Source organism: Coregonus clupeaformis, unplaced genomic scaffold (genome assembly GCF_020615455.1).
Source record: "Coregonus clupeaformis isolate EN_2021a unplaced genomic scaffold, ASM2061545v1 scaf4589, whole genome shotgun sequence".
NCBI classification, from domain to species: Eukaryota; Metazoa; Chordata; class Actinopteri; order Salmoniformes; family Salmonidae; genus Coregonus; species Coregonus clupeaformis.
The window spans coordinates 4,054-23,629 of NW_025538043.1; the positions used below are offsets into that span (position 1 = coordinate 4,054).

Here is a 19,576-nt window from a genome sequence, read left to right on the forward strand (position 1 = left end):
CCTGAGTAGTAGAAGACCTTAGTAGTAGAAGACCCGAATAGTAGAAGACCGAGTAGTATAAGACCCGAGTAGTATAAGACCCGAGTAGTAGAAGACCCGAGTAGTAGAAGACCCGAGTAGTAGAAGACCCGAGTAGTAGATGACCCGAGTAGTAGATGACCCGAGTAGTAGATGACCCGCCGAGTAGTAGATGACCCGAGTAGTAGAAGACCTTAGTAGTATAAGACCTGAATAGTAGAAGACCTGAGTAGTAGAAGACCTGAGTAGTAGAAGACCTGAGTAGTATAAGACCTGAGTAGTAGATGACCTGAGTAGTAGATGACCTGAGTAGTAGAAGACCTGAGTAGTAGATGACCTGAGTAGTAGAAGACCTGAGTAGTAGAAGACCTGAGTTTTAGAAGACCTGAGTAGTAGAAGACCTGAGTAGTAGATGACCTGAGTAGTAGATGACCTGAGTAGTAGAAGACCTGAGTAGTAGATGACCTGAGTAGTAGATGACCTGAATAGTAGAAGACCTGAGTAGTAGAAGACCTGAGTAGTAGAAGACCTGAGTAGTAGAAGACCTGAGTAGTAGTAGTAGTAGAAGACCTGAGTAGTAGATGACCTGAGTAGTAGAAGACCTGAGTAGTAGATGACCTGAGTAGTAGAAGACCTGAGTAGTAGATGACCTGAGTAGTAGAAGACTTGAATAGTAGAAGACCTGAGTAGTAGATGACCTGAGTAGTAGATGACCTGAGTAGTAGAAGACCTGAGTAGTATAAGACCTGATTAGTAGATGACCTGAGTAGTAGATTACCTGAGTAGTAGAAGACCTGAGTAGTAGAATACCTGAGTAGTAGAAGACCTGAATAGTAGAAGACCTGAGTAGTAGATGACCTGAGTAGTAGATGACCTGAGTAGTAGAAGACCTGAGTAGTAGAAGACCTGAGTAGTAGATGACCTGAGTAGTAGATTACCTGAGTAGTAGAAGACCTGAGTAGTAGAAGACCTGAGTAGTAGATGACCTGAGTAGTATATGACCTGAGTAGTATATGACCTGAGTAGTAGAAGACCTGAGTAGTAGAAGACCTGAGTAGTAGAAGACCTGAGTAGCAGATGACCTGAGTAGTAGAAGACCTGAGTAGCAGAAGACCTGAGTAGCAGATGACCTGAGTAGTAGAAGACCTGAGTAGTAGAAGACCTGAGTAGTAGATGACCTGAGTAGTAGAAGACCTGAGTAGTAGATGACCTGAGTAGTAGAAGACCTGAGTAGTAGAAGACCTGAGTAGTAGATGACCTGAGTAGTAGATGACCTGAGTAGTAGATGACCTGAGTAGTAGATGACCTGAGTAGTAGAAGACCTGAGTAGTAGATTATCTGAGTAGTAGATGACCTGAGTAGTAGAAGACCTGAGTAGTAGAAGACCTGAGTAGTAGATGACCTGAGTAGTAGATGACCTGAGTAGTAGATGACCTGAGTAGTAGAAGACCTGAGTAGTAGATGACCTGAGAAGTAGATGACCTGAGTAGTAGAAGACCTGAGTAGTAGATGACCTGAGTAGTAGAAGACCTGAGTAGTAGAAGACCTGAGTAGTAGATGACCTGAGTAGTAGAAGACCTGAGTAGTAGATGACCTGAGTAGTAGATGACCTGAGTAGTAGATCAATCAATCAATCAATCAATTTTATTTTATATAGCCCTTCTTACATCAGCTAATATCTCGAAGTGCTGTACAGAAACCCAGCCTAAAACCCCAAACAGCTAGTAATGCAGGTGTAGAAGCACGGGTGGCTAGGAAAAACTCCCTAGAAAGGCAAAACCTAGGGAAGAAACCTAGAGAGGAACCAGGCTATGAGGGGTGGCCAGTCCTCTTCTGGCTGTGCCGGGTGGAGGTTATAACAGAACCATGCCAAGATGTTCAAAAATGTTCATAAGTGACAAGCATGGTCAAATAATAATCAGGAATAAATCTCAGTTGGCTTTTCATAGCCGATCATTAGAGTTTAAAACAGCAGGTCTGGGACAGGTAGGGGTTCCATAACCGCAGGCAGAACAGTTTAAACTGGAATAGCAGCAAGGCCAGGCGGACTGGGGACAGCAAGGTGTCATCATGCCCGGTAGTCCTGACGTATGGTCCTAGGGCTCAGGTTCTCAGAGAGAAAGAGAGAACGAGAGAATTAGAGAGAGCATACTTAAATTCACACAGGACACTGGATAAGACAGGAGAAGTACTCCAGGTATAACCAACTAACCCCAGCCCCCGACACATAAACTACTGCAGCATAAATACTGGAGGCTGAGACAGGAGCGGTCCGGAGACACTGTGGCCCCATCCGAAGAAACCCCGGACAGGGCCAAACAGGAAGGATATAACCCCCACCCACTCCGCCAAAGCACAGCCCCGCACCACTAGAGGGATATCCCCAACCACCAACTTACAATCCTGAGACAAGGCCGAGTATAGCCCACAGAGGTCTCCACCACAGCACAAACCAAGGGGGCGCCAGCCGACAGGAAGATCACGTCAGTAACTCAACCCACTCAAGTGACGCACCCCCCTCCCAGGGACGGCATGAAAGAGCACCAGCAAGCCAGTGACTCAGCCCCTGCAACAGGGTTAGAGGCAGAGAACCCCAGTGGAGAGGGGAACCGGCCCGGCAGAGACAGCAAGGGCTGTTCGTTGCTCCAGCCTTTCCGTTCACCTTCACACTCCTGGGCCAGACTACACTCAATCATATGACCTACTGAAGAGATAAGTCTTCAGTAAAGACTTAAAGGTTGAGACCGAGTCTGCGTCTCTCACATGGGTAGGCAGACTGTTCCATAAAAATGGAGATCTATAGGAGAAAGCCCTGCCTCCCGCTGTTTGCTTAGAAATTCTAGGGACAATTAGGAGGCCTGCGTCTTGTGACCGTAGCGTACGTATTGGTATGTACGGCAGGACCAACTCGGAAAGATAGGTAGGAGCAAGCCCATGTAACGCTTTATAGGTTAACAGTAAAACCTTGAAATCAGCCCTTGCCTTAACAGGAAGCCAGTGTAGGGAAGCTAGCACTGGAGTAATATGATCAAATTTCTTGGTTCTAGTCAGGATTCTAGCAGCCGTATTTAGCACTAACTGAAGTTTATTTAGTGCTTTATCCGGTAGCCGGAAAATAGAGCATTGCAGTAGTCTAATCTAGAAGTAACAAATGCATGGATTAATTTTTCTGCATCATTTTTGGACAGAAAATTTCTGATTTTTGCAATGTTACGTAGATGGAAAAAAGCTGTCCTTGAAACAGTCTTGATATGTTCGTCAAAAGAGAGATCAGGGTCAAGAGTAACGCCTAGGTCCTTCACAGTTTTATTTGAGACGACTTTACAACCATCAAGATGAATTGTCAGATTTAACAGAAGATCTCTTTGTTTCTTGGGACCTAGTACAAGCATCTCTGTTTTGTCCGAGTTTAAAAGTAAAAAGTTTTCAGCCATCCACTTCCTTATGTCTGAAACACAGGCTTCTAGCGAGGGCAATTTTGGGGCTTCACCATGCTTCATTGAAATGTACAGCTGTGTGTCATCCGCATAGCAGTGAAAGTTAACATTATGTTTTCGAATAACATCCCCAAGAGGTAAAATATATAGTGAAAACAATAGTGGTCCTAAAACGGAACCTTGAGGAACACCGAAATGTACAGTTGATTTGTCGGAGGACAGACCATTCACAGAGACAAACTGATATCTTTCCGACAGGTAGGATCTAAACCAGGCCAGAACTTGTCCGTGTAGACCAATTTGGGTTTCCAGTCTCTCCAAAAGAATGTGGTGATCGATGGTGTCAAAGGCAGCACTAAGGTCTAGTAGCACGAGGACAGATGCAGAGCCTCGGTCTGACGCCATTAAAGGTCATTTACCACCTTCACAAGTGCAGTCTCAGTGCTATGATGGGGTCTAAAACCAGACTGAAGCATTTCGTATACATTGTTTGTCTTCAGAAAGGCAGTGAAGTTGCTGCGCAACAGCTTTTTCTAAAATTTTTGAGAGGAATGGAAGATTCGATATAGGCCGATAGTTTTTTATATTTTCCGGGTCAAGGTTTGGCTTTTTCAAGAGAGGCTTTATCACTGCCACTTTTAGTGAGTTTGGTACACATCCGGTGGATAGAGAGCTGTTTATTATGTTCAACATAGGAGGGCCAAGCACAGGAAGCAGCTCCTTCAGCAGTTTAGTAGGAATAGGATCCAGTATGCAGCTTGAAGGTTTAGAGGCCATGATTATTTTCATCATTGTGTCAAGAGATATAGTACTAAAACACTTAAGTGTCTCTCCCGATCCCAGGCCCTCGCAGAGTCTGTGCAGATCCAGGACAGCTAAGCCCTGGAGGAATACGCAGATTCAAAGAGGAGTCCGTAATTTGCTTTCTAATGGTCATGATCTTTTCCTCAAAGAAGTTCATGAATTTATCACTGCTGAAGTGAAAACCATCCTCTCTTGGGGAATGCTGCTTTTAGTTAGCTTTGCAACAGTATCAAAAAGAAATTTTGGATTGTTCTTATTTTCCTCGATTAATTTGGAAAAGTAGGATGATCGAGCAGCAGTGAGGGCTCTTCGGTACTGCACGGTACTGTCTTTCCAAGCTAGTCGGAAGACTTCCAGTTTGGTGTGGCGCCATTTCCGTTCCAATTTCCTGGAAGCTTGCTTCAAAGCTCGGGTATTTTCTGTATACCAGGGAGCTAGTTTCTTATGACAAATGTTTTTCGTTTTTAGGGGTGCAACTGCATCTAGGGTATTGCGCAAGGTTAAATTGAGTTCCTCAGTTAAGTGGTTAACTGATTTTTGTCCTCTGACGTCCTTGGGTAGGCAGAAGGAGTCTGGAAGGGCATCAATGAATTTTTGTGTTGTCTGAGAATTTATAGCACGACTTTTGATGCTCCTTGGTTGGGGTCTGAGCAGATTATTTGTTGCGATTGCAAACGTAATAAAATGGTGGTCCGATAGTCCAGGATTTTGTGGAAAAACATTAAGATCTACAACATTTATTCCATGGGACAAAACTAGGTCCAGAGTATGACTGTGGCAGTGAGTAGGTCCAGAGACATGTTGGACAAAACCCACTGAGTCGATAATGGCTCCGAAAGACTTTTGGAGTGGGTCTGTGGACTTCTCCATGTGAATATTAAAATCACCAAAAATTAGAATATGATCTGCTATGACTACAAGGTCTGATAGGAATTCAGGAAACTCAGAGAGGAACGCTGTATATGGCCCAGGAGGCCTGTAAACAGTAGCTATAAAAAGTGATTGAGTAGGCTGCATAGATTTCATGACTAGAAGCTCGAAAGATGAAAACGTCATTTTTTTTTTTGTAAATTGAAATTTGCTATCGTAAATGTTAGCAACACCTCCGCCTTTGCGGGATGCACGGGGAATATGGTCACTAGTGTAACCAGGAGGTGAGGCCTCATTTAACACAGCAAATTCATCAGGCTTAAGCCATGTTTCAGTCAGGCCAATCACATCAAGATTATGATCAGTGATGAGTTCATTGACTATGACTGCCTTTGAAGTGAGGGATCTAACATTAAGTAACCCTATTTTGAGATGTGAGGTATCACGATCTCTTTCAATAATGGCAGGAATGGAGGAGGTCTTTATCCTAATAAGATTGCTAGGGTGAACACCACCATGTTTAGTTTTGCCCAACCTAGGTCGAGGCACAGACACAGTCTCAATGGGTGTGGCTGAGCTGACTACACTGACTATGCTATTGGCAGACTCCACTAAGCTGGCAGGTTGGCTAACAGCCTGCTGCCTGGCCTGCACCCTATTTCACTGTGGGGCTAGAGGAGTTAGAGCCCTATCTATGTTGGTAGATAAGAGGAGAGCACCCCTCCAGTTAGGATGGAGTCCGTCACTCCTCAGCAGGTCAGGCTTGATCCTGTTTGTGGGTGAGTCCCAGAAAGAGGGCCAATTATCCACAAATGTTATCTTTTGGGAGGGGCAGAAAACAGTTTTCAACCAGCGATTGAGTGCTGAGACTCTGCTGTAGAGCTCATCACTTCCCCTAACTGGGAGGGGGCCAGAGACAATTACTCGATGCCGACACATCTTTCTAGCTGATTTACACGCTGAAGCTATGTTGCACTTGGTGACCTCTGACTGTTTCATCCTAACATCGTTGGTGCCGACGTGGATAACAATATCTCTATACTCTCTACACTCGCCAGTTTTAGCTTTAGCCAGCACCATCTTTAGATTAGCCTTAACGTCGGTAGCCCTGCCCCTGGTAAACAGTGTATGATCGCTGGGTGATTCGTTTTAAGTCTAATACTGCGGGTAATGGAGTCGCCGATGACTAGGGTTTTCAATTTGTCAGAGCTAATGGTGGGAGCCTTCGGAGTCTCAGACCCCGTAACGGGAGGAGTAGAGACTAGAGAAGACTCAGACTCAGACTCCGACTCGCTACATAATGGGGAAAACCGGTTGAAGGTTTCTGTCGGCTGAATGAGCGACACCGGTTGAGCATTCCAACAGTATTTCCCTCCAGAAGCCATGAGAAAGTTGTCCGGCTGCGGGGACTGTGCGGGGGGATTTATACTAACATTACTGTCTGTACTTACTGGTGGCACAGACGCTGTTTCTTCCTTTCCTACACTGATATTACCCTTGCCTAACGATTGCGTCTGAAGCTGGGCTTGTAGCACAGCTATTCTCGCCGTAAGGCGAGAATTCTCCTGTATATTATGAGTACAGCGACTGCAATTAGAAGACATCATGTTAATGTTACTACTTAGCTTCGGCTGTTGAAGATGTTGATGAACCATGTCCAGATAAAGCGTCCGGAGTGAAAAAAGTTGAATAAGGGAAAAAAGTTGCGATGGAAAAAAGGAAAATAACGTAAAGTTGGCAGCTAAAACGCACAGGAAAAAGACTCTTCTGACTCTTCTGTCTCGGGATAAACGTCCCGGGGGTGAAAAAAGTTTAACGAAAAAAGATGAGTGAGGACAAAACTAAAAAGTTGGTAAATTTGTTGAACACAGAGATTGATTAAACGTTTATTAAAAGTAAAACGTGAATAGTTTGTTAGGTAGCCAAGTAGCAACAAACAGCAGAGCAGCACGGAGACAATGCGGAAGCGAGACGGAAGTCACGTGTCACGTAACAACTCAATAGCACATTGGTAGTAGTCAGTACCGGCACTGGTTCTACTCAGGTCTTCTACTACTCAGATGACCTGAGTAGTAGAAGACCTGAGTAGTATAAGACCTGAGTAGTATAAGACCTGAGTAGTAGATGACCTGAGTAGTAGATGACCTGAGTAGTAGAAGACCTGAGTAGTAGAAGACCTGAGTAGTAGAAGACCTGAGTAGTAGATGACCTGAGTAGTAGAAGACCTGAGTAGTAGAAGACCTGAGTAGTAGATGACCTGAGTAGTAGAAGACCTGAGTAGTAGAAGACCTGAGTAGTAGATGACCTGAGTAGTAGAAGACCTGAGTAGTAGATGACCTGAGTAGTAGATGACCTGAGTAGTAGAAGACCTGAGTAGTAGAAGACCTGAGTAGTAGAAGACCTGAGGAGTAGATGACCTGAGGAGTACAACCTACAACCTGATTTGTAAAATGGTTATCCCACTGGCTATAGGGTGAATGCACCAATTTGTGAGTCGCTCTGGATAAGAGCGTCTGCTAAATGACGTAAATGTGCCCTTGAGCAAGGCACTTAACCCTAATTGCTCCTGTAAGTCGCTCTGGATAAGAGCGTCTGCTAAATGACAAAAATGTAAAATGTAATTTCAGGATAACTAGTAGGTAGTTAACACTACTATTCAGGTCTTCTACTACTCAGGTATTCCACTACTCAGGTATTCTACTAGTTAACAGGATAGCTAGTAGCTAGTTAACCCAGGATTAACAGATTGGGATAGATAGGTATAGATGTAGACTAGAGAGAGGTATGCTGTAGCTCCAAGCAGCCTTTGCTGTGGTTCTAACGTTGCGTCTGATCCATTTGCTCCCAACAGGTCAAAGGTCAAATCTCCCATGGTGCACCTTGTCTCTCAGCCCCGCCCCGCGACTTACTGTACCAGCTGATCAACACTTTTCAAAGTTTTATTTGAAAAAGAAAATTAAACTGACAAATACAAATGTATGTACTTCTATGTGTGAGTGTGTATACAGTAATCCCTCGTTTATCGCGGGGGTTACGTTCCGAAAATGACCCGCGATAAGTGAAATCCGCGAAATAGAAAACTTTTTTTTTTTTACAATTAGCAACTATTACATGTATACAAATACAGTGACTCACGTGTAGGCCGTTTCACTGCTCTTCAGACTGGGCCGCTGCATCCTGACTGCGCTCTGCAGTGTTCTCTTCTTCTGAAGCCCGCGGTGCAGGTGTGTTTGTTCGGGAGAAGAACATAGTGATAGGCAGCTGTTGTCGCTCTTTTTTCTTCTTTGCAAAAAGATCCTTGTACACCGACATGCCACCATCGATTACGTTGGAGAACTGTAACGAACGGCTCATCAAAGGGTCCCATTCCTCAGCTACTCGCTTAAGTTCAGTGGCCATTCGCACCATGGTTGCTAAGCGACCAAGCGTTAGTCCTTCCTCCTCATCTCTCGTGTCCTCTTCTCCCTCTTCTCTTTCATCGTCGCTTTGTGGCTTTGTCATTTCTGCCAGCTCTGCATCGGTCAGCGGCTGTGCGTCTCCATCAATCAGGGCGTTTATGTCATCCGGACTCATGTCATTAAAGCCGTCTCCTCCAAGCTGTTTTATGTACGTACACATAACTGCACGAGACGACAAAATGATAGCACAATTCGTAGCATGTTTTGATACAAGAAGCGGGAGTGAGTTTTTAGCGAATCAGAATGCAGAGCACAATGCACCAAAAAAAAAAAATGCATTATGAAAATCCGCGAAATAGCGAATCCGCGATAAGTGAACCGCGAAGTGGCGAGGGATCACTGTATAGCTAAATGAAAAGTTTCTTTGTAAAGTATTTTGAATCACAAACAACTCATCTACATTAAATCATTTGCATTTTAAACTGTCTTATAGGAGAATGTGTCCTGGAAAGCATTTTAAATCATGACTACATGTTTCAATACCATGGAAAGGTGTGATACTAGAGTAATCTATATTCATTGAAAGCTGATAAATTTGCAACTCAAATATTTACATGTGTGTGGAATTCCATTATGTAACGAATCCTCCACACACACTGAATGTAAGCCTGGTTATACCAGACTGAAACTCTACACTGAATGTAAGCCTGGTTATACCAGACTGAAACTCTACACTGAATGTAAGCCTGGTTATACCAGACTATGCTAAGCACCCAACTGGGCACAAACTGGTAGAATCAACATTGTTTCCACGTCATTTCAACAACAAATGTGATTTAATGTGAATTCAATTGAATAAACATGGTAAACTTTGTGGATTTGGAAAAAGTCATCAACGTACAGGAATTTTTGGAAATGTTTGTGTTTTTTCACCTTTTACCTAAATCCAATGACATGGCTAAAATGTTTGTCGATTTCACTTTGAATTCACGTTAGTTGATAACTCAACCAAATGTCAATCAAAACTAGACGTTGAACTGACGTCTGTGTCCAGTGGGACAGCATTTACACTGGTTTAACCAGGTCAACTGAACGTAATCTACATTGAACATAAATATAAACGCAACATGCAACAATTTCAAAGATTTTACTGAGTTACAGTTCATATAAGGAAATCAAGTCAATTGAAATAAATTCATTAGGCCCTAGGCTGTCGTACACGTCAATCCAGAGCATCCCAAACATGCTCAATAGATAACGTCTGGTGAGTATGCACGCCATGGAAGAACTGGCAAATATTCAACTTCCAGGAATTGTGTACAGATCCTTGCGAAATGGGGCCGTGCATTATCATGCTGAAACATGAGGTGATGGAGGTGGATGAATGGCACGACAATGGGCCTCGGGATCTCGTCACGGTATGTGCATTCAAATTGCCATCAATAAAATGCATTTGTGTTCGTTGTCTGTAGCTTATGCCTGCCCATACCATAACCCCCACCGCCACCATGAGGCACTCTGTTCACAACGTTGACATCAGCAAACCGCTCCCCCACATGACGCCATTCACGCTGTCTGCCATATGCCCGGTACAGTTGAAACCGGGATTCATCCGTGAAGAGCACACTTCTCCAGCGTGCCAGTGGCCATCGAAGGTTAGCATTTGCCCACTGGAGTCGGTTACGATGCCAAACTACAGTCAGGTCAAGACCCTGGTGAGAACGACGAGCACGTAGAAGAGCTTCCCTGAGACGGTTTCTGACAGTTTGTGCAGAAATTCTTTGGTTGTGCAAACCCACAGTTTTATCAGCTGTGCGGGTGGCTGGTCTCAGACGATCCCGCAGGTGAAGAAGCCAGATGTGGTGGTCCTGGGCTGGTGTGGTTACACATAGTTTGCGGTTGTGTGGCCGGTTGGACGTACTGCCAAATTCTCTAAAATGACGTTGGAGGCGGCTTATGGTAGAGAAATGAACATAACATTCTCTGGCAACAGCTCTGGTGGACATTCCTGCAGTCAGCATGCCAATTGTACTCTCCCTCAAAACTTGAGACATCTGTGGCATTGTGTTGTGTGACAAAACTGCACATTTTAGAATGGGCTTTTATTGTCTCCAGCACAAGGTGCACCTGTGTAATGATCATGTTGTTTAATCAGCTTCTTGATATGCCACACGTGTCATAACACGTGGATTGATTATCTTGGCAAAATAGGAATTCTCACTAACAGGGATGTAAACAAATTTGTGCACAACATTTGAGAGAAATAAGCTTTTTGTCCATATGGAAAAATGTGGGGATCTTTATTTCAGCTCATGAAACATGGGACCAACATTTTACATGTTGTGTTTATATTTGTGTTCAGTGTAGCTGTAGACATTGGTTCCTAATGGTTACTAGTCAGTATTATGGGATGTAGACATTGGTTCCTAATGGTTACTAGTCAGTATTATGGGATGTAGACATTGGTTCCTAATGGTTACTAGTCAGTATTATGGGATGTAGACATTGGTTCCTAATGGTTACTAGTCAGTACTGTGGGATGTGAATAGGAAATAACACAGTCAGACAACTCTATGCTGTTGCACCACATCACAATAGAGATTTAATTACATACATTGAGTTAAAAATATTTTTATATTTGTTTTCTACGTTTGCTACATTAATAAACATTTAAGAAATAATGAGGTGAATTATTTACAAAAATAACAGAGGTTTTACAGTAACACTGAAGACACTAATATATATATATATATATGATTCAGGTAGTCAGTATACAGTAATAATCCCATTACAAAATGAATAGAAATAAAGCAATGGGTTTATAGTTCCAGTTGAATAACAGACAATCATGTTAGAGGCAAACACCAGCCCCTTAGAGAAACTGGTGGATCGTATGATACACTAGAATGTCACTCACTTCACCCTCGCCATAGTCAGGGTCTCTGTCTTCTTGCATTAAAAAAGTGTATGAGCCATGGGCCTCATGCTGTTATGCCATGTGGATGGATACCTACTAGAGTACAATGACTGGTTTTACAACATCACCACGACAGCAGATCAGGAGGGAACATGGTAATACAACATCTCCATGACAGCAGATCAGGAGGGAACATGGTAATACAACATCTCCATGACAGCAGATCAGGAGGGAACATGGTAATACAACATCTCAATGACAGCAGATCAGGAGGGAACATGGTAATACAACATCTCCATGACAGCAGATCAGGAGGGAACATGGTAATACAACATCTCCATGACAGCAGATCAGGAGGGAACATGGTAATACAACATCTCCATGACAGCAGATTAGGAGGGAACATGGTAATGCAACATCTCCATGACAGCAGATTAGGAGGGAACATGGTAATACAACATCTCCACGACAGCAGATCAGGAGGGAACATGGTAATACAACATCTCCATGACAGCAGATCAGGAGGGAACATGGTAATACAACATCTCAATGACAGCAGATCAGGAGGGAACATGGTAATACAACATCTCAATGACAGCAGATGGTAATTGTAGTGAGACATGTCTGAGACTGAGGATCAGAGTGAGAAAGGAGAAATGTTACAGTATCAAGTCACAGTATTTCAAGAGGCAGATCTCAACATACAATCCAATGACAAGACACTGTAAAGGGGTCCTTACCGTACATTTGAAGTGTTCTTGTCTGATCTGAATAATCTACAGAATTCTTTGAAACCACATTTAATTTAGTTATGAAAGCATAATAACAGAAGCCTGGTCCCAGATCTGTTTGTGCTGGTCTTGGTGTGACAATGACTACAGGAGTTGGCGAGACAGCACAAACCAGGCTTCAGTAATAGCAATACACTCTGGGAAATGTAGTTCCTCCCTGGTTGTTGGCACAGGTGGCACCGGTGGTTGAGGTGGTAGATATAGCAGGGTTCACTGTGGCAGAGCCTTCAGGATGGCATTGACCTCTTCAGCCACGGCGGTCAGGGCAAACTCAAACTGGTCCTGAGAGGGAGACAGAGAGGGAGGGAGACTGTCAGATATACAGAGAGAAATCAACCGATCCTCCGCCGTTAACACAATCGAAAGGTCAAAGTGCTTTATTATCTAAATGTTGAAAGTGTGTGTGGGCGACGGAGAGATGGTGCAGTCTGAGGCCATGTGGCGGAGAGTGATGTGGGCGCTGGAGATGGGGGGTGTGTGCTAGTGGGTCTGGGCAGGTGTGATGTTGTGGATGTTTGTGTGATGTTGCGGATGTTTGTGTGATGTTGCGGATGTTTGCGTGATGTTGCGGATGTTTGTGTGATGTTGCGGATGTTTGTGTGATGTTGTGGATGTTTGTGTGTTGTGGATGTTTGTGTATGTTTTCTATTGTTTAAAAAAATCTCATCAAATCTTACAAAAAACAACAATATTGAGTTGCGCCCCCTTTTTCCCTCAGAACAGCATCAATTCGTCAGGACATAGACTCTACAGGATGTCAAAGCGTTCCCACAGGGATGCTGGCCCATGTTGACTCTAATGCTTCCCACAGTTGTGTCAAGTTGGCTGGATGTCCTTCGGGTGGTGGACCATTCTTGATACACATGGAAAAATGTAGAGCGTGAAAAGCCCAGCAGCGTTGCAGTTCTTGACACAAACTGGTTTGCCTGGCACCTACTACCATACCCCGTTCAAAGTCACTTAAATATTTTGTCTTGCCCATTCACCCTCTGAATGGCACACATAAACAATCCACGTCTCAATTGTCTCAAGGCTTAAAAATCCTTCTTTAACCTGTCTCCTCCCCTTCATCTACACTGATTGAAGTGGATTTAACAAGTGACATCAATAAGGGATCATAGCTTTCACCTAGATTCACCCGGTCAGTCTATGTCATGGAAACAGCAGGTGTTCATAATGTTTTGTACACTCAGTGTAGTTGAGAAGGCCATACCTTGGTGTGCACTAAGCTCGGTCTCTGGTCCCGAATGTGTTCCAATGTCGCAGCAATGTCAATCTCCTTCACACCTGGAAACACACAATGCGCATTATGACGTGAAAAAATCATATTCACCAACATGGAGTCAATGATTCACAATACTATATAAAGTATATATCTAGTGATATAAACTACAAGGCCAAACTATCAAAGATGTCTGACAAGATCAAGATGTCTGACTCACCCTTAGCCATGCGATTGAGGACCATGTCAATAAGGATGTAGAGTTCCAGTTCTGCCAGTGCCGTCACTGTATGAGACAGAGAAATACCTCATCAGATCACACAGCATGTCATAAAGACCACAGATATAGAATCTATAGAACAGGCCTACCCATTCAAGTCAATGATGAGTTTACCAGTCAAATTGCCAGAGGTTCCAAGCACTTTCTATAATTATATTCCTTAGAGACACAATAGAGACACACAGTAGCAATGGTACATTGTAGAGGAGTTTGATTTGACAGACCGAATATAAAGCACAGGTTGTCTCTTCTAGCCTGGTCCCACATCTTTATGGGCTGTACAGCCGACTCCTATGGTTCATTGTCAATGAAAATGACCATAGAAGTTTAGTAAGACAGTACAAACAGATCTGGGACCAGGCTAAGTATTTTCCTATGTATAGAGAAACTAGGTTAGAGCTGTAGGTTTACCTGCAGTGGACGATGATGGGGCAGGATCGACCTCTGTAACACCTATTCACCTTCCTGTTAGAGGGAGTCAGAGGAGTGGGAGGGAGGGGGGTGGGGGAGAGGGAACTGCCGGAACTGATACGCAAAACAACGCCGGATTCTTTGACCATCTCTGTGACGTCACTTCCTGTTGAATCTACAGACGTGTTGCTGTGCGTTTTTGTTGCTGTGCGTTTTTGCTGCCAACTTTACTTTATTTTGCTAGCTGACAACTTTATGTTTTTTTGTTTTGTTTTTAATTACCGTTTATATTTTTAGTTTTTCCATCGTAACTTTTTTCCCTCATTCAACTTTTTTCACTCCGGACGCTTTATCTGGACATGGTTCGTCAACACCGTCAACAACCCGGGGTAAGTAGCAACATTAACATGATGTCTTCTAATTGCAGTCGCTGTACTCATAATATACAGGAGAACGATCGCCTTACGGCGAAAATAGCTGTGCTACAAGCCCAGCTTCAGACGAATCGTTAGGCAAGGGTAATTTCAGTGTAGGAAAGGAAGAAACAGCGTCTGTGCCACCAGTAAGTACAGATGGTAACGTTAGTATAAATCCCCCGCACAGTCCCCGCGGCGGACAACTTTCTCATGGCTTCTGGAGGGAAATGCTGTTGGAATACTCAACCGGTGTCGCTCATTCAACCGACAGAAACCTTCAACCGGTTTTCCCCATTATGTAGCGAGTCTGAGTCTGAGTCTTCTCTTGTCTCTACTCCTCCCGTTACGGGGTCTGAGACGCCGAAGCCTCCCACCATTAGCTCTGACAAATTGAAAACCCTAGTCATCGGCGACTCCATTACCCGCAGTATTAGACTTAAAACGAATCACCCAGCGATCATACACTGTTTACCAGGGGGCAGGGCTACCGGCGTTAAGGCTAATCTAAAGTTGGTGCTGGCTAAAACTAAATATGGCGAGTGTAGAGAGTATAGAGATATTGTTATCCACGTCGGCACCAACGATGTTAGGATGAAACAGTCAGAGGTCACCAAGTGCAACATAGCTTCAGCGTGTAAATTAGCTAGAAAGATGTGTCGGCATCGAGTAATTGTCTCTGGCCCCTCCCAGTTAGGGGAGTGACGAGCTCTACAGCAGAGTCTCAGCACTCAATCGCTGGTTGAAAACTGTTTTCTGCCCCCTCCCAAAATATAGAATTTGTGGATAATTGGCCCTCTTTCTGGGACTCACCCACAAACAGGACCAAGCCTGACCTGCTGAGGAGTGACGGACTCCATCCTAGCTGGAGGGGTGCTCTCATTTTATCTACCAACATAGATGGGGCTCTAACCCCTCTAGCTCCACAATGAGACAGGGTGCAGGCCAGGCAGCAGGCTGTTAGCCAACCTGCCAGCTTAGTGGAGTCTGCCAATAGCACAGTCAGTGTAGTCAGCTCAGCCATACCCATTGAGACTGTGTCTGTGCCTCGACCTAGGTTGGGCAGAACTAAACATGGCGGTGTTCACCTTAGCAATCTTATTAGGATAAAGACTTCCTCCATTCCTGCCATTATTGAAAGAGATCGTGATACCTCACATCTCAAAATAGGGTTACTTAATGTTAGATCCCTCACTTCAAAGGCAGTCATAGTCAATGAACTAATCACTGATCATAATCTTGATGTGATTGGCCTGACTGAAACATGGCTTAAGCCTGATGAATTTACTGTGTTAAATGAGGCCTCACCTCCTGGTTACACTAGTGACCATATCCCCCGTGCATCCCGCAAAGGCGGAGGTGTTGCTAATATTTACGATAGCAAATTTCAATTTACAAAAAAAAAAAAATGGCGTTTTCGTCTTTTGAGCTTCTAGTCATGAAATCTATGCAGCCTACTCAATCACTTTTTATAGCTACTGTTTACAGGCCTCCTGGGCCATATACAGCGTTCCTCTCTGAGTTTCCTGAATTCCTATCAGACCTTGTAGTTATAGCAGATCATATTCTAATTTTTGGTGATTTTAATATTCACATGGAGAAGTCCACAGACCCACTCCAAAAGTCTTTCGGAGCCATCATCGACTCAGTGGGTTTTGTCCAACATGTCTCTGGACCTACTCATTGCCACAGTCATACTCTGGACCTAGTTTTGTCCCATGGAATAAATGTTGTAGATCTTAATGTTTTTCCACATAATCCTGGACTATCGGACCACCATTTTATTACGTTTGCAATCGCAACAAATAATCTGCTCAGACCCCAACCTAGGAGCATCAAAAGTCGTGCTATAAATTCTCAGACAACACAAAAATTCCTTGATGCCCTTCCAGACTCCTTCTGCCTACCCAAGGACGTCAGAGGACAAAATCAGTTAACCACTTAACTGAGGAACTCAATTTAACCTTGCGCAATACCCTAGATGCAGTTGCACCCCTAAAAACGAAAAACATTTGTCATAAGAAACTAGCTCCCTGGTATACAGAAAATACCCGAGCTTTGAAGCAAGCTACCAGGAAATTGGAACGGAAATGGCGCCACACCAAACTGGAAGTCTTCCGACTAGCTTGGAAAGACAGTACCGTGCAGTACCGAAGAGCCCTCACTGCTGCTCGATCATCCTACTTTTCCAACTTAATCGAGGAAAATAAGAACAATCCTAAATTTCTTTTTGATACTGTTGCAAAGCTAACTAAAAAGCAGCATTCCCCAAGAGAGGATGGCTTTCACTTCAGCAGTAATAAATTCATGAACTTCTTTGAGGAAAAGATCATGACCATTAGAAAGCAAATTACGGACTCCTCTTTGAATCTGCGTATTCCTCCAGGGCTTAGCTGTCCTGGATCTGCACAGCTCTGCGAGGGCCTGGGATCGGGAGAGACACTTAAGCTGTTTTAGTACTATATCTCTTGACACAATGATGAAAATAATCATGGCCTCAAAACCTTCAAGCTGCATACTGGATCCCATTCCTACTAAACTGCTGAAGGAGCTGCTTCCTGTGCTTGGCCCTCCTATGCTGAACATAATAAACAGCTCTCTATCCACCGGATGTGTACCAAACTCACTAAAAGTGGCAGTGATAAAGCTCTCTTGAAAAAGCCTAACCTTGACCCGGAAAATATAAAAAACTATCGGCCTATATCGAATCTTCCATTCCTCTCAAAAATTTTAGAAAAAGCTGTTGCGCAGCAACTCACTGCCTTTCTGAAGACAAACAATGTATACGAAATGCTTCAGTCTGGTTTTAGACCCCATCATAGCACTGAGACTGCACTTGTGAAGGTGGTAAATGACCTTTTAATGGCGTCAGACCGAGGCTCTGCATCTGTCCTCGTGCTACTAGACCTTAGTGCTGCCTTTGACACCATCGATCACCACATTCTTTTGGAGAGACTGAAACCCAAATTGGTCTACACGGACAAGTTCTGGCCTGGTTTAGATCTTACCTGTCGGAAAGATATCAGTTTGTCTCTGTGAATGGTCTGTCCTCTGACAAATCAACTGTACATTTCGGTGTTCCTCAAGGTTTCGTTTAGGACCACTATTGTTTTCACTATATATTTTACCTCTTGGGGGATGTTATTCGAAAACATAATGTTAACTTTCACTGCTATGCGGATGACACACAGCTGTACATTTCAATGAAACATGGTGAAGCCCCAAAATTGCCCTCGCTAGAAGCCTGTGTTTCAGACATAAGGAAGTGGATGGCTGAAAACTTTCTACTTTTTAAACTCGGACAAAACAGAGATGCTTGTTCTAGGTCCCAAGAAACAAAAGAGATCTTCTGTTAAATCTGACAATTCATCTTGATGGTTGTAAAGTCGTTCTCAAATAAAACTGTGAAGGACCTCGGCGTTACTCTTGACCCTGATCTCTCTTTTGACGAACATATCAAGACTGTTTCAAGGACAGCTTTTTCCATCTACGTAACATTGCAAAAATCAGAAATTTTCTGTCCAAAAATGATGCAGAAAAATTAATCCATGCATTTGTTACTTCTAGGTTAGACTACTGCAATGCTCTATTTTCCGGCTACCCGGATAAAGCACTAAATAAACTTCAGTTAGTGCTAAATACGGCTGCTAGAATCCTGACTAGAACCAAGAAATTTGATCATATTACTCCAGTGCTAGCTTCCCTACACTGGCTTCCTGTTAAGGCAAGGGCTGATTTCAAGGTTTTACTGTTAACCTATAAAGCGTTACATGGGCTTGCTCCTACCTATCTTTCCGAGTTGGTCCTGCCGTACATACCAATACGTACGCTACGGTCACAAGACGCAGGCCTCCTAATTGTCCCTAAATTTCTAAGCAAACAGCGGGAGGCAGGGCTTTCTCCTATAGATCTCCATTTTTATGGAACAGTCTGCCTACCCATGTGAGAGAGACGCAGACTCGGTCTCAACCTTCAAGTCTTTACTGAAGACTTATCTCTTCAGTAGGTCATATGATTGAGTGTAGTCTGGCCCAGGAGTGTGAAGGTGAACGGAAAGGCTCTGGAGCAACGAACCGCCCTTGCTGTCTCTGCCAGGCCGGTTCCCCTCTCCACTGGGATTCTCTGCCTCTAACCCTGTTACAGGGGCTGAGTCACTGGCTTGCTGGTGCTCTTTCATGCCGTCCCTGGGAGGGGTGCGTCACTTCGAGTGGGTTGAGTTACTGACGTGATCTTCCTGTCTGGGTTGGCGCCCCCTTGGTTTGTGCTGTGGTGGAGACCTTTGTGGGCTATACTCGGCCTTGTCTCTCAGGATTGTAGTTGGTGGTTGAGGATATCCCTCTAGTGGTGCGGGGGCTGTGCTTTGGCAGAGTGGGTGGGGTTATATCCTTCCTGTTTGGCCCTGTCCGGGGTTTCTTCGGATGGGGCCACAGTGTCTCCGGACCGCTCCTGTCTCAGCCTCCAGTATTTATGCTGCAGTAGTTTATGTGTCGGGGGGTTGGGGTCAGTTGGTTATACCTAGAGTACTTCTCCTGTCTTATCCAGTGTCCTGTGTGAATTTAAGTATGCTCTCTCTCTCTAATTCTCTCGTTTTCTCTTCCTCTCTGAGAACCTGAGCCCTGGGACCATACGTCGGGACTATCGGGCATGCTGACACCTTGTGTCCCCAGTCCGCCTGGCTTTGCTGCTGTTCCAGTTTCAACTGTTCTGCCTGCGGTTACGAAACCCCTACCTGTCCCAGACCTGCTGTTTTCGACTCTTAATGATCGGATATGAATTGCCAACTGAGAGACCTGAGCCCTAGGACCATACGTCGGGACTGCCGGCCGTGGTGACTCCTTGCTGTCCCCAGTCCGCTGGCCTTGCTGCTATTCCAGTTTCAACTGTTCTGCCTGCTGTTATGGAACCCCTACCTGTCCCAGACCTGCTGTTTTTAAACTCTTAATGATCGGGCTATGAAAAGCCAACTGAGATTTATTCCTGATTATTATTTGACCATGCTTGTCACTTATGAACAT

The 19,576-nt window shown here is 44.2% G+C and overlaps 1 pseudogene; it reads right to left on the minus strand.

Moving 5' to 3' along the window:
- Nucleotides 1-11,163: 11,163 nt before the first annotated feature.
- LOC123490744 lies at nt 11,164-14,202 on the minus strand (annotated as a pseudogene).
- Nucleotides 14,203-19,576: the final 5,374 nt, after the last annotated feature.